Below are 13,182 nucleotides of genomic sequence, written 5' to 3' on the forward strand. Positions count from 1 at the left end.
GATGCACAGGGCTCCCCAGAGGAGCCATGTGCCTGATTGGACTCCCCTCTGGTGAACTAAGTCTGTACGAGTCCCCCAGGCCTTTCTCTACCCAGACTCTTCCTCTAGCCTTCGTCCAAAGGCCCAGATCCAAGGGTGTGGCTCAGTGGCAGGAACTTCATGGATCAACTCCGTTGGGATTGGATGGAGGCCCGACGGTCAGTGAGGCAACAGACGAGTACCTTTGGCTAGTTTTCTACCTTGTTAAGGAACTATTGTGAATGATGTGGAAGAATCCTTCACAATTCCAGAAAAAGGGCCTCCCCAGGGTGTGGGGTGGGGCTGCACTACTTGTCCCTCCCCCCGGGGTTTCTCACATCTGCTCGGCTCCTTTCCCCACAGCCGTATCCTAGCTCTCCATCTTCTCCTGCGAGGGGAGGCCCTGTGTTGTTGCCTACGAATCCCCTCCACGTCCTTTTGACATGTTAAGCTTTAGAGGGTAAGCTCTGTACCCAGCGATATCGGCCATACTGGGAGTGTCGCTGCAAATGGCTGTAACGGGGAAGACCCACAGGCGTGTTCTAAGCTGCAAGAGTCCCTTTGTCCACTGTGTTCCTCCAGCCCTTCCTCTTATCACTTCTGTTCTCGGGACACTATAATAGCAAGGCTGACAGTGGTAAGAGTGTAGACTGGCCCCGGCGAGCCAGAGATTCTGAGTTCTCTAAGTCACATTAAGCCTTGGTGACCACATCTGTCAAATGGGATCTTTATGTATACCCCTGAGCCCATAGGAATGCACATCTCCCCATGTCTTCTCATTCCTGCTTAGGATGGCTCTGATTGCCCGGAAGTTGCCAACATATAGTCTAAAGCTGCCTCTCTGAACCCCCCTCCTGTGCTCCCAGTCCGGCCCTCTGGGGCCCAACATAATTGATGCTGCTTTCCTGTGACGCGCACACACACACACACACACACACACACACACACATGCGCACATACACACACACATGCATGCACACACCCCTCCTTCAGGCTAAGTGTGTCCAGTTGCTTCCATGATAGTGACTATCCAGACCCTTCCCCATACTAGTTACTCTCTTCTGGACAGGGGCCTTCTCTGTTTCTCTGTCTCCCTCTTTCTCTATTTCTGTCTTTCCTCTCTGTGTCTCTTTCTCTCTGCCTGTGTCTCTCTCTCATTTCTGCATCTGTTTCTGTCTCACTGTGTCTCTTTCTCTGTCTCTGTCTCTGTGTCTCTCATGTATGGGGCCTGCGGAGGGTGGTAGAGGTGGCCAGGACGAAAGAATCATTTGTTCTTTCTGCTTTGGGGAGAGGTGGGTGTTGGTGACTTCCATTTTCTGGATCACTTCCCAGAACAGGCCTACAGTCCACGGATCAAGCGCTCTCTCATTCTTTGGTGGTGGCCCGGGCTCCTCCTCACTTGGTCCCAGGCCTTCTTCTGGGTTAGAGAGAGTGGGGCTCAAAGTTGGGCCCCCGGCCCAGGCTGCCTGAGAAAGACAGGGTGGCCAGAGCAGCAGCGGGCACTTGGTGTGCAGCAGAGGGGACCTATTTGGAGACAATGAATCAGCCTTGGGAGGAGCAGCTGACACAAAGCTAGCGAGTTCTGGGGGTGTCCCAGGAGGCGACAGGAGGGAGGTGCTCATCCCAGCCCCTGTAATACTCTCCCCCTGCCCTTGATTTCCTTTGCCAGAATATAAGCAACGTTGCAAACACTGTTACCTGGTCCCATTGGGATCATCCCGATAGAAGGGGCTCTGAGGGTTCCTGTGGCCCAGAAGCTGGGAGCATTGCTCAGGCCCCCAGGGGGGCAGTTCAAAACATGCCCACTCCCTCCCATCAGGGAGCTGCTAGGGTAGAGCACAGAAGGCCCGAGAAGCTGATGACGAGAACCATGTGGCCACCCTGAGCTGGGGGGGGCGGTGTCTCCTCTGGCCCCCCAGCTTCCCTGCTCTCTGCAGGACAGTCCTTTAGATCACCCCGTGGGTCCCTGTCTTCTCTGGCTCCAGCCTGAATGTGCCTACCTGGCCAGATGGCTTCCTCCCCCTGAACTGAATCACTGGATTTCTGGGGGGGGGTCTCCTCGGTGGCAGCCGGCAAAATCCAGACAGGAACAAGGGCCCCACTAGTAACCTGTTGGTGTGCCAGCTCTTGGTATACTGGAGGGCAGCCATTGTGTCTGCCCTGGGCCTTCTCTTCCCTAGGCCTTTGAGCCTATTGTCATATGATGTGGTGGCGGGGTCCTTCACTGGAATATAAACCAAGTCCCGATCTCCCTCCTCTAAACTCTCTGTGGGTGATGAATGTCCCTCCTGGACTGGCACCCAGAGCTACACATGCTCTTAGTTGTGGTCTAAGTAGGGTGGAGGATGGCCCAATGCTGGTCTTCCTCCCGGACCACCTTCCCTTAACTCTAGGGGAGTGTTCGCAAGAGCGACCTTGACCAATCTTGACCCTACTGGCCCCCCCCCATCTTTGGAGGGACCCTCTGGTCTAGGCCGGCCTCTAGGATGATGCGACTTCTTGGGGACAGGAAGATGGGATCCTCCCCCCCCCCCCCCGCCCCCCCCCCCCCCCCCCCCCCCCCGCCGGCCATCTCGTAGCCTTTGATCTGTGATGCTGGGTCTTGTGAGAACCCCGAGTCCCCTCCGGCAATAGCCTCTCGGCCATTTGTGCTCCACAAGTCTGGGGTTAAGATGCCGCCACCGAAGCGGGGAAAGTACATGGTTTCACCTTGTCCCCAAGGTGCTTCTCCCGGCCGGCCCTCCAGCTCAGCCCTTCAGGAAGCAGTGCGCCGGTGCACAGGCAGATGCATTTTTGTCCACCCACTCATTCTCCCTCCATCAGAGGTGGGGCTGGCAAGGAGGGCACAGAAGGAACCAGGGGGAGGAGAAACCCAGGGACCTGGGCCAGGAGAGCAGAGGGAGAGCACAGAGGTGTTTCGGCCCGGGCGGGAGTACCAGGAGTGCAAGCCTGCCTAGAGCTCCAGGGCCCACGTCCAAGGTCCAGATTAACTGCTCCCCAAACATGAGGATCAATCCAAAGCCGGAGAGGAGGAGGAGGGCCGGCAATCCCCCCATCAGCGGCAGGGAGGCCTTGCCTCGCACCAGCATTCGAGTCCACAGACCCCACTCTTCCAGGTCTTCCTTCAAGAAAAGTAAGTCACCGGGGCCAGGGGAGGGGCCTGTTGCGCAGCCCGGGGACTGCCTGAGCAAAGGCTAAGTTTTCCTCCGGCTTCCTCTGAAGCAAACTTTGTGACACCCCAGGAATGGGCCTCCAGGTCCCGAGGACACCGGTACAAACTTTGCCAGCCCATGTGGCCCGAGAGAGGCTGCCAAGGTTTCTGAGGGGCTAGAGCCGGGAGCCGTGGCCTCCCTAGCCCGATCACCTCATTTTACAGAAGAGGAAACAGGTCTTTCATCTCTTAAGTCCAGAGCCAGCACTCTGTCCCTCACCCCATGTGCTTCCCATCCCAGCTATGACATTTACCACCATAGGGGTCTCAGTTTCCCCACATGTAGACTACATGACCGGCTCTAGATTTCTGAGGGAACCGGGCCTCAGGCAATAGGGCTCAGACTGTCTCATCATCTGGGTTTCTGCAATGAAAGGCAGTATTGGACCGGATACCAGGACAGGTTCAAATCCTGCCTAGGATGTGTGTGCCTTCTGATGGTGTGAGCCTGAGCCAGACACTTTTTTCTCCGACCCTTGGTTTTTCTGACTGAAAGGAATGCATAATCCTTGCATTGCCTGCTTCCCGTGGCCATCGGAGGGCGTTGTAAGCGTTAAGGGTTTTGTCATTTGGTAGAATTCTCTGTGCTAGAACTCACTGACCCTTCTCAGAAATAGGTCTGTAAATAACAAAAGGAGAAGCCGAGTTCGGTCAGATTGCCAAAAATAAGGCCGTGGCTTGGTTCCCTGGCCGAGTTCGTGCCACCACGCCCTTTCCCAATGTCTCCTCAGACTGTTGGGTCCCTGGGGAAAAGCCCCTTGGGTCCAACCAGTGGGAGCTCTTGTGGCCTTGGGGTGTGGGCACTCTGCTCTCCTCCCACCAAGGCTCCCTTCTTTCCCTTGGCTTAGGAGTCAGCAGGTGGTACAGGCTGGAAGGGGAGGATGATGGGAGAGAGGGAGAAGGAAGAAGGAGGATGCTCGGGGAGGGGAGGAGCTAGGCTTATTTTTGTGGGAAGTACATCAGAAGTCTGTCCAGTCCAGGAGCCCTGGGTGCTCGTCCTCCATTCTCCCAAGCCCAGGGGAGCCTGGGGCCCACGTGCATTAAAGGCTCAGTGGGTGCCCATCAGCTCCATTTCCTCCAACTTTTCCTCGAGACCTCAGCGCTAGTGAGTCGCCCGTCTGTTTTCTCCCACCCTGCCTTCCTGCCAGGCCTTTGGGAGGACCACTCCTTCCTCCTCAGGAAGGGCTGGGGAGGGACTCGGGCAACAGCTGCCCAGTTGGGAAAAGGGAAGGTGAGGCTGGCGCTGGGTTTGGATGCAGGTCAAAGCCATTTCCTAGTCATCAGAGACAATTTAAGGGTAAAGGAGTTGGAGTGGCCCAAAGGGGCTCTTTCTTGCTTCCACCTCATAAGCAGAGCCTGGTCTAGTTGAGCTTGCCTCTTCCCTCCCCCCCAGCCTGATTGGGCTGCTTGGTCCCTCCATAAACCTCTAGGAAATTAGCCTCAGTGTATCTCCTGTCAGTCACATGCAAAGCTTGAATGTTCACTGGATGGGAATGATGTGGAAGCCGGGACTGTCCTCCCGGCCCTGAGGTCATGGGGTTCAACAGCAGAACCAGCTTCAGACCACCATTCTCTGCCTTTCAAGCATGGCAGCCTCCAGAGGCCTTCCAGGAGGCTGCTCACATGCCATTAAGCACTTTCTTATTATTGTTTTTAATTAAATGCTTATAGGACACTGGGCACTGTGGGGGGCACCGAGGAGGCATAGAAAACAAGCAGGACAACCCCTGCCTTCGAGGACTTGAAGGGGTGTGGGAAAGGGAATAGGAAAAAAGGTAGCCAGAGGGGACGTCTCAGAGAGAGCCCAAGGTGTTGAGGTGCCCTGTTTCCGGCTCTGTCGGGCTCACCGGGGGTGGGGCAGAGGGATGGCGGTGGTGGTGGACAAAGCCAGAACATAGGAGGTGGCGGATGGGACACGCACGGTACTCGGGAGGGAGGCTCGGCTCTTCTGAAGGAACATGAGATAATCTCCCTGCTCTCCACCTGGCCAAAGGCCCAACTCAGTGCCCCCCACACAGTAGGGTTGGAGAAGTGGATACCCAGTGGAGGATGAGGCCGTGGAGAACCTGGGGAGCGAGATGGAACCATGGGGATCGCTCCCCTCAAGGGTTTATGGGAAGGACCAGCACCTCTGATGGGAGGGCCGCTCGTCCGCCTCGGGGGCACCCGTCACCCGACTCTCAGCTGTGTCTCCAAGATGCCGTAGGATGCACAGCGGTCACCCTTTGAGGAGACAGACCAAACCGGGTTGAAATGAAGGCTCCCCCAGGTCCACGGGTGGCCACAGAGGTGGGTGAAGCAGGGGTGGGGGGGCCTTTAGAACTCGGTCCACACATGCAAGCTGCTCAAAGCATCCGGATGTCCGGGCTGCTGCCAGTCTTACTGGAGTGGACTTTGCTGGTTGTGGAAGGGAGAGTGGGGCTGAGGGCTTGGTGCTCCTCGGCCTTCTTTAAATCCAATTCATGGGCAAGTCAGCACCCATGATGCCATTGGGTCTTTTGGAAAAGGAAGCACTCCACTACCACCACCACAAATCTACGGGGGAAAGGGGGTTGCCACTTATCCTCCCTGAAAGGAATAGAGTCACTTCAGGAGGAAGTAAGCCTTAACAACTGGTTTGGACTGGGGCAGGGGGAGGTAGGGATGGGGAATAGCTTTGGGAGGAAGTACTTCCTGAAATGTGCCTTGAAGGAAGCTGTGAGGGGGAGGTGAAGAGGAAGTACATGAAGGTTGCTCGGTGCCCTTGACATTTCCATTAGGAAACAGTCAACCTTTTGGTCAGATTAGAACAAACCGTGTGAATTCAGCTTGACAAACATTTATTGGTGTGAAGGCAAGTCTCGGAAAATCCGATCGGGAAGTCAGCGGGGGAAGGTGTTGTGTTCTCACCTGCAGAGGGCCCAGGTGATCCTTGGGATACTTGGGAACCACCAAAGAGTGAGTGAAGAGTGGCACGGTCATTCCTCTGCTGTAGGAAAAGCATTTGGGTGGGTGTGTGGCAGTTGGGTTGGAAACAAGGGCCACTTGAGGCAGGGAGGCCTAATGAGGAAGCCATTGCAGTAATCCAGGTGAGAGACAACAAAGGCCTGAATCAGGATAGGATCGTGTGGGCCCAGAGGAGAGGGTTGTCAAAGATGTGTCGCTCAAGTAAAATCAGTACCAGTTGGCAAGGCCAGCTATAGCGAACAAGGAAAGGCCGTCCTGTAAGTGGGGACACCGAGATCCACACTTGACCTTGAAGTCATCACTTCCACCCAGAGAAGGGTCTTGAGAGTTGAGGAGGTGAGGGGCCAAGAGAGGGATGATCTGGGCCCACTCAGTGGGCTTTACCATCTAGGAGCTGGTGGCTCTATCTCGGGGGCAGGCCCAAGGGCCAAGGGCTGGGCTTACTATCTATTCCCCCATTCCCTGCCTTCTCTTCATTAACTCACCAGAGATGGGGTCCCCTAAAGGGGGAACAGCCTCTGACCTAGTTCTCAAAATCAAAATCTAGCAAAGAACTGAGAACATCCCATTGTACACTGTGGTCAGGCTGTCACAGCCACTAGAGACCCATCAGTGCACTTTGGGGGCCCCAGTTTCTGTGAGTTTTACGCCCCTCCCCAAGCCTGTGCGATACAGGGGTAAGCTGAGGCCCTGCTTCAATTATCAAACATTAGATCTAGAATAGCCCCAACGTCAGGGTCTTAAAGGCCAGCCCGGAAAATGTTCCCTCCTTTCAAACATCTTTAGCTAAGATTCTCCTCCCATTGTAGTCTAGAGCAACGTTCCTTAACCCAGAGTCCACAAACTCCCTGCCCCCATGGAATCATGGGTAGGTTGGGGTAGGGGATGAGGGATAGTGGATGGGGATGGACCTGGATAGGAATACAACTGCTTTTTATTTTATTTTTTTACTAGACTTTAATTGAAATTTCATAGTTTGGTCACTTGTTTAAAAGCGTGGAGTCTGAGCGAGGCTCCGTCCCCAAACCACCTGTCCGCGGGGCCGTGTTCTCTGGGGTTTCCCACCCCAAAGGTCCAGGATTTCTTGCCAGAGCATTGGGTAGGAAGGTTAGCTGTAGGCTCTCCGGCCTTTAAGGCCCTCTCCTACAGCAGGGAAGGATATGCGTGGCAGGCCTGCTTAACAAGGGCCAGGGATTGCCACCCCTGGGATGGACGCCCCTGGTGGGCAGAGGTCACAAACCTTGGGGGCGAGGGTCAGGTGAGCAGTCAGGCGGCTTGGCTGCCTCCACCCCGGCCCAAGTGGCCGTCTGCTGGTAGCCTAGATGGCTTGTGTGGGGGCACACGGATGACTCCTGCCGCCCACCGACCGTTTGCCAGTTCGTATGTGAGCTTTGAGGTTGACATTCATTCTTGACCTCTTAGTACCCGTCACAGCCCTGCTCACCCACCGCCACTGGAAATGCATGTTTACGGGAGAGGGTTAGGGAATGGTTTGTGATCTGGGGCCCTGTGCAGCTCTGACCCCCGTGACCTGTGTTCTAAGGTACAATGCTAGGAAAATCCTCTTCTCCCTCCCCATTGGTGCCGTCTGCAAGCGGATCGGGTTGCCTTGAGATCCGGTAGCTGGTGGTCTTTGTCCTTTGTTCTACAAGGGGACCCATGACATCACGAGGGAACTGGGTTCAAGTGTGGGCACGTGGCGGAACGGTCACCAGCCTCCCTCTTCTGGGGTCACTGTTGAAAGCCCACATTGGCTATGGCTGGGATACGATGTGGCCGTTGGCCTTGGCCTTCCTAAATGCAGGTCTTCCCCGGACCTCAGTTTACCTGAGGCCACATCCTTTCAATGACCAAGGGCTAGGGGAGGATTGAGCCAAAATCTGGTCTGATTTGCCAAAGCGCCCATATGGGTCTGGGAGGGGAAGACCTAGTGCCAGCTTCTAGCCAGAAGAGAAAACAATGGCTGCTTATAGTCCCTGGCAACTGGCAGGACAAGACTGGTGGCTTGTTGTTGGCCATTCTCTGACTCCAGGCCCTTCTGTGCAGCCCACGGAGGTGGCCCAGAGCAGATGTTGTGGCCGTTAGAACGGCTTCTGTCTTTGACTTGGCACGTGACTGTGGGCACGTGGTCTAGACCTCTCTGGGGACCAGTTGGGTTGAGTCGGCCGCCTTTAGCCTTTGAGATTCAGAGATCCCTGTTGCATCGTGTCCCGTCTCTGCCGCTGGCTGGGGGAGCAGTGGTGGGCCCATTCCCTCAAGTCTCATGGGGGCTTTGAGGGATCTGCTTGGTCTCCCCTTCCCTGATTGCTCCCCTTCTCTCCTCGGTCTCCCCTTCTCTCCTCGGTCTCTGCTTCTCTGATCAGTCTCCCCTTCTTTCCTTGGTCTTCCCTTCTCTGCTTCATGTCCCCTTCTCTCCTTGGTCTCCCTTTCTCTGATCAATGTCCCCTTCCCTGATCCGTCTCCCCTTTTCTCCTCGGTCTCCGCTTCTCTGCTCCATCTCCCCTTCTCTCCTCGGTCTCTGCTTCTCTGATCGGTCTCCCCTTCTTTCCTTGGTCTTCCCTTCTCTGCTCCGTCTCCCCTTCTCTTCTCGGTCTCCCCTTCTCTCTTTGGTCTCTGCTTCTCTCCTTGGTCTCCCCTTCTCTTCTTGGTCTCCCCTTTCTCTGATCATTCTCCCCTTCTCTCCTCAGTCTCCCCTTTCTCTTCTCAGTCTCCCCTTCCCTGATTGGTCTCTGCTTCTCTGCTTGGTGTCTCCTTCTCTACTCAGTCTCCCCTTCTCTCCTCTGTCTCCCTTTCCCTGATCAATGTCCCCTTCCCTGATCAGTCTCCCCTTCTTTCCTTGGTCTCCCCTTCTGCTCCATCTCCCCTTCTCTCTTTGGTCTCCCCTTTCTCTCCTCGGTCCCCCCTTTCTCTTCTCAGTCTCCCTTTCCCTGATTGGTCTCCGCTTCTCTGCTCGGTGTCTCCTTCTCTCCTCGGTCTCCCCTTCTCTCCTTGGTCTCCCCTTCCCTGATCAGTCTCTGCTTCTCTGCTTGGTTTCTCCTTCTCTCCTCGATCTCCCTTTCTCTGATCAATGTCCCTTTCCCTGATCAGCCTCCCTTTCTCTCCTCGGTCTCCTCTTCCCTGATTGGTCTCTGCTTCTCTCCTCGGTCTCCCCTTCTCTCCTCGGTCTCCCTTTCTCTGATCAATGTCCCCTTCCCTGATCGGTCTCCCCTTCTCTCCTTGGTCTCCCCTTTCTCTGATCATTCTCCCCTTCTCTCCTCGGTCTCCCTTTCTCTTCTCGGTCTCCCCTTCTTTCCTCAGTCTCCCCTTTTTCTCCTCGGTCTCCCCTTCCCTGATCAGTCTCCCCTTCTCTCCTCGGTCTCCCTTTCTCTCCTTGGTCTCCCCTTTTCTCCTTGGTCTCCACTTCTTTCCTTGGTCTCCCTTTCTCTCCTCAGTCTCCCCTTTCTCTGATCCCCTTCTCTGCTCAGTCTCTCCTTCTCTCCTCGGTCTCCCCTTCTCTCCTCTGTCTCCCTTTTTCTCCTTGGTCTTCTCTGATACGTCTCCCCTTCTCTTCTCGGTCTCCCCTTCTCTGATCAGTTTCCCCTTCCCTTCTCCTAAAGCTTCATGTGACTTTGGGCTATCCTTCAGCTCCATCCCCAGCATCAGTGCCCTTGACTTTCTCACCTCACCCTGCTCCCAGAGCCTGTGTTTCCATCCTCACAGACATCCTGCCCCCTCCTCATCCCCCAGAAACCTTTGCTCTGGTATCAGGCAGAGCCAATCCGGCCCATGCCAGGAGGGCCAGGAGGCATAGGGCGTAGGATCCCGGGACAGGATGTGCCCATACAGTACATTGCTGGATGACCAGGCCTCTGCCTCTAGGTTTAGAACAGTCATAGAAAGAACTCTCTTCCCATAATTCTCAGTCCAAGAACTATTTCCTAGGTTTTTCCCCAAACAGTGATGACAGACTTACATTTCCTCCCGGCTAAGATCAGGGTTCCCTCCAGACTCCAGAACCTGGGGAGCCAGGTTCTGGACTTGCCTCTGCTACTTACAATTTGTGTGAGCTTGTCACTTAAACTTTATGAGCCTCAGTTTCCTTCTGTGCCAAAAGAGGAGATTAGACTTGATGCTCCCTAGGGGCCCTTTCAGCTCTGTGTCTGCAGCCCGGGGTCCCCCATTAGGCTTCTGGGCCTTCACAGTGGTAGAGCGCCTCTCCTGGACCCTTGTGGCAACAGCCACTGGGCCGAGCACCGTGGGCCAGGAGGGCCTGCCTCCCGTGACCCCGTGGGGAGATCGTGCCCGCTGGGAGCCCCGAGTAAGGGCGGAGGCTTCCCACGGGGTAGCAGTGGAAAGAGAGCTCCTCAGAACAGAGGCGTGCACCCCAACAGCAGCTGCTCTTCTGGGCGCCCAGATCCTATCAGTTGGCCCCAGCTTTGCATGAAGCAAAGTGTTTACCACTTGTGACACAAGCCTCCATTGTTCCGGAGGCACCCACTGCTCCAGGCGTCGAGCAGCTGCCGAGAAGGCTGGCACTGCCCTCTGGAGGGATACCTGGGCAGTGCCGGGTTGCCCAGCTGGGCTCTGGAGAGCCTCACCAGAGGGATCTCAGGTGGTCGGGGCAGAGAGAAGCCCCGTGTGGAAGCCGGGAAGAGCCCCCCTTGCCAGCTCCCACGCTCGCATTCCACTGGCTTGGCGTTTCTGCGGCTGTGCCGTCACGGGGCCCGGGGGAGGCCCCTTCTGTCCCAAATCCAGAGCACACACAGGGGGCCACCCTCTGGCATCCACGGGGCCTTCAGAGGCCAGAGATGCCGAGGGGGAGCGGGGCGGGAGGGCCGATGGCTGGGGGGGGGGGCGGGGAAACGTGGCTGGGGAGTCGGGTGCGGCGCTTCCTGACGTCCGCCTCGTCTTCTCCCAAGCGGCCTCGTCCCAGCCCCCTCTGCTGCTCTCTGCACTCTTTATGAACTTTCAGAGTGAGAGAGACCAAGGGATGATCCTTTGTGTCTGGACACAGCTTTGGGGAACCCTGTCCCTTTCTAGCCGCCATCCCCCCATCCGAATCCACCAGAGCAACTTGGCACAGGTTACCTAACATCTACCCGGGGTGCCCCAGCTAGGTAGGGCGGGATTTGAATGGATGCCTCTCCGGAACCGTCTCTACACTCCTGTGCAGCTTACATCCTCTCCCCTCCCCGGGAGAAAATGGGAGCCCCTCGGGCCCCCGGGAGAGAATGGAAGCTCCTTGGGACCCCAGGACTCTCCCCGAGCAGTAGAATCTGGTTGGTGGCTAGAGGCCTGGGCCGAGGCTCATGAGCCCCAGTGCCTTTTGGGGATGACTCGGGACTCCTGGCTCTGCCTGTGTGCGAGATGCCGGGAGCAGAACCAGAACACCGAGCTCGAAACCCAAAGATGTGCCTTTTCCAAAGCAGGCAAGCTTGGGTGAGTGATTCCCCCCCCCGGCCTCAATTTCTCCCTCTGTAAAATGAGAGGGGTGGATCAGCTGCAGTCCAAGGTCCCTTCCAGCTCGGTCTGTTTCAAGGCCACGGCCCTCCTGGGCCCCTGCCAGCCCGGCCCGGCCCCCGGAGAGTTCATTCCACTCCCAACAAGAATGCGAGAAGAACATCATGAACTTCCCCGGGTGGTCATGAGATCAGAGCAGCAGTAACAGTGAGCGCGGGGCGGGGAGGGAAGGAGCCAGAGAATGTCCCCTCGGCACCCCGGGGGGCCGCTACCTCCTCCTTCCCCTGGCCGGCCCACAGACTCCTTCTGTCCCCAGCCAGCCTCTGCACGTACCTGGCCTCCCCAGCCAGCCTCTGCACGTACCTGGCCTCCCCAGCCAGCCTCTGCATGTACCTGGCCACCCCGGAAATGGCCAAGGTGAGGAGGCTTTCGAAAGGTTCCCAGACAAAAGAGGAGCTCACGTTAAGGACCACCTACTCCCGAGATGACCACTAAGCCCTCCAGGACCCCCCCTCACCCTCTGGGGCTAGAGTGTTTGTTGTCAAGCACTATCCCCTCTCCCTTCGGTATCCACCCCCTTCTCTCCACTTGTGGGCCACCACTCTATCCCAGAATCCCCCGGCTTCTCACCCAGATCACTGCAGTAGCCTCCCTTCCTCCAGCCTCTCCCTTCTCCAGTCTGACCTCCACAAATAAATGCCAGGCTTCCGTTTCTAAAGCAAGTGTCAACCCCTTGCTCAAGAGCTTTCGGTGGCTCCCTATGGCCTCCAGGACCAAATCTTCCCCAGTTTAGTCTCCAGGACTTGGGTCTGGCTCCAAAGTCTCTCCTGACCAATCGCAGCCCAGGGCTCTCTTCCTTGAGCCCCAGCTCCCAAGCCCGGCCCTGCCTCACTGCTCCTGGTCTCTCCTCTTTGTGCCTTCCATTCAGAGTTCTCTTTCTCTCCTTCGCCCCTTGTTTTCCTGGTTCTTTTCAAAGCTTAGCTCAAGGGCCACCCTTCACCTTCTAGAGCCCGGTCCCAATTCTTCCCATTTTCCTGGTTCTTCCCGTTGCTCAAGCTCTCCCTGTGCCCGGCACATGACTCGGGACAGACCTTTGTGTTGCCCTGGCTGTGGCCCGGCGCTGCCCCCTTCCCCCCAGAATGTCAGCCCTTTGAGGGCAGGGACTGTCTCCTTTCCGGGGCCGGTGTTAGCCCTAGTTGATGCTTAATGAAGGCTCTGAGGGCCCTGTGGGGCTTCCTCAGTTTCTCCTCTTTGCTTTCTGTCCGTGTCTCTGAGACGCTGAGTGGGGTCCCCTTTTCCTTTCTCCTCCTACCTGGGTCAGGGCTTTCATTAGAGCGGGAGCTGCTCGAGGCCAGGCTCTGCCCATCCTCTGCCTTTACTTGCCCAGCACGTGGCCGGGGTTGGCACACAGTAGGTGTTTACTCGTTAAGTGATTGCTGGGTTTGGCTCTTGGTCTCCGGGCATCGGAGCTCCTGGTCCTCGGAACCCCCACCCAGCCCATTCCCCCGGTGCCATCCCCCTTCCTTTTGGCCATCCGGCTCCCCAAACGACGTCCTTCCCGGCCATCC

The sequence above is a fragment of the Sarcophilus harrisii genome, chromosome X, assembly GCF_902635505.1.
Source record: "Sarcophilus harrisii chromosome X, mSarHar1.11, whole genome shotgun sequence".
NCBI lineage: Eukaryota > Metazoa > Chordata > Mammalia > Dasyuromorphia > Dasyuridae > Sarcophilus > Sarcophilus harrisii.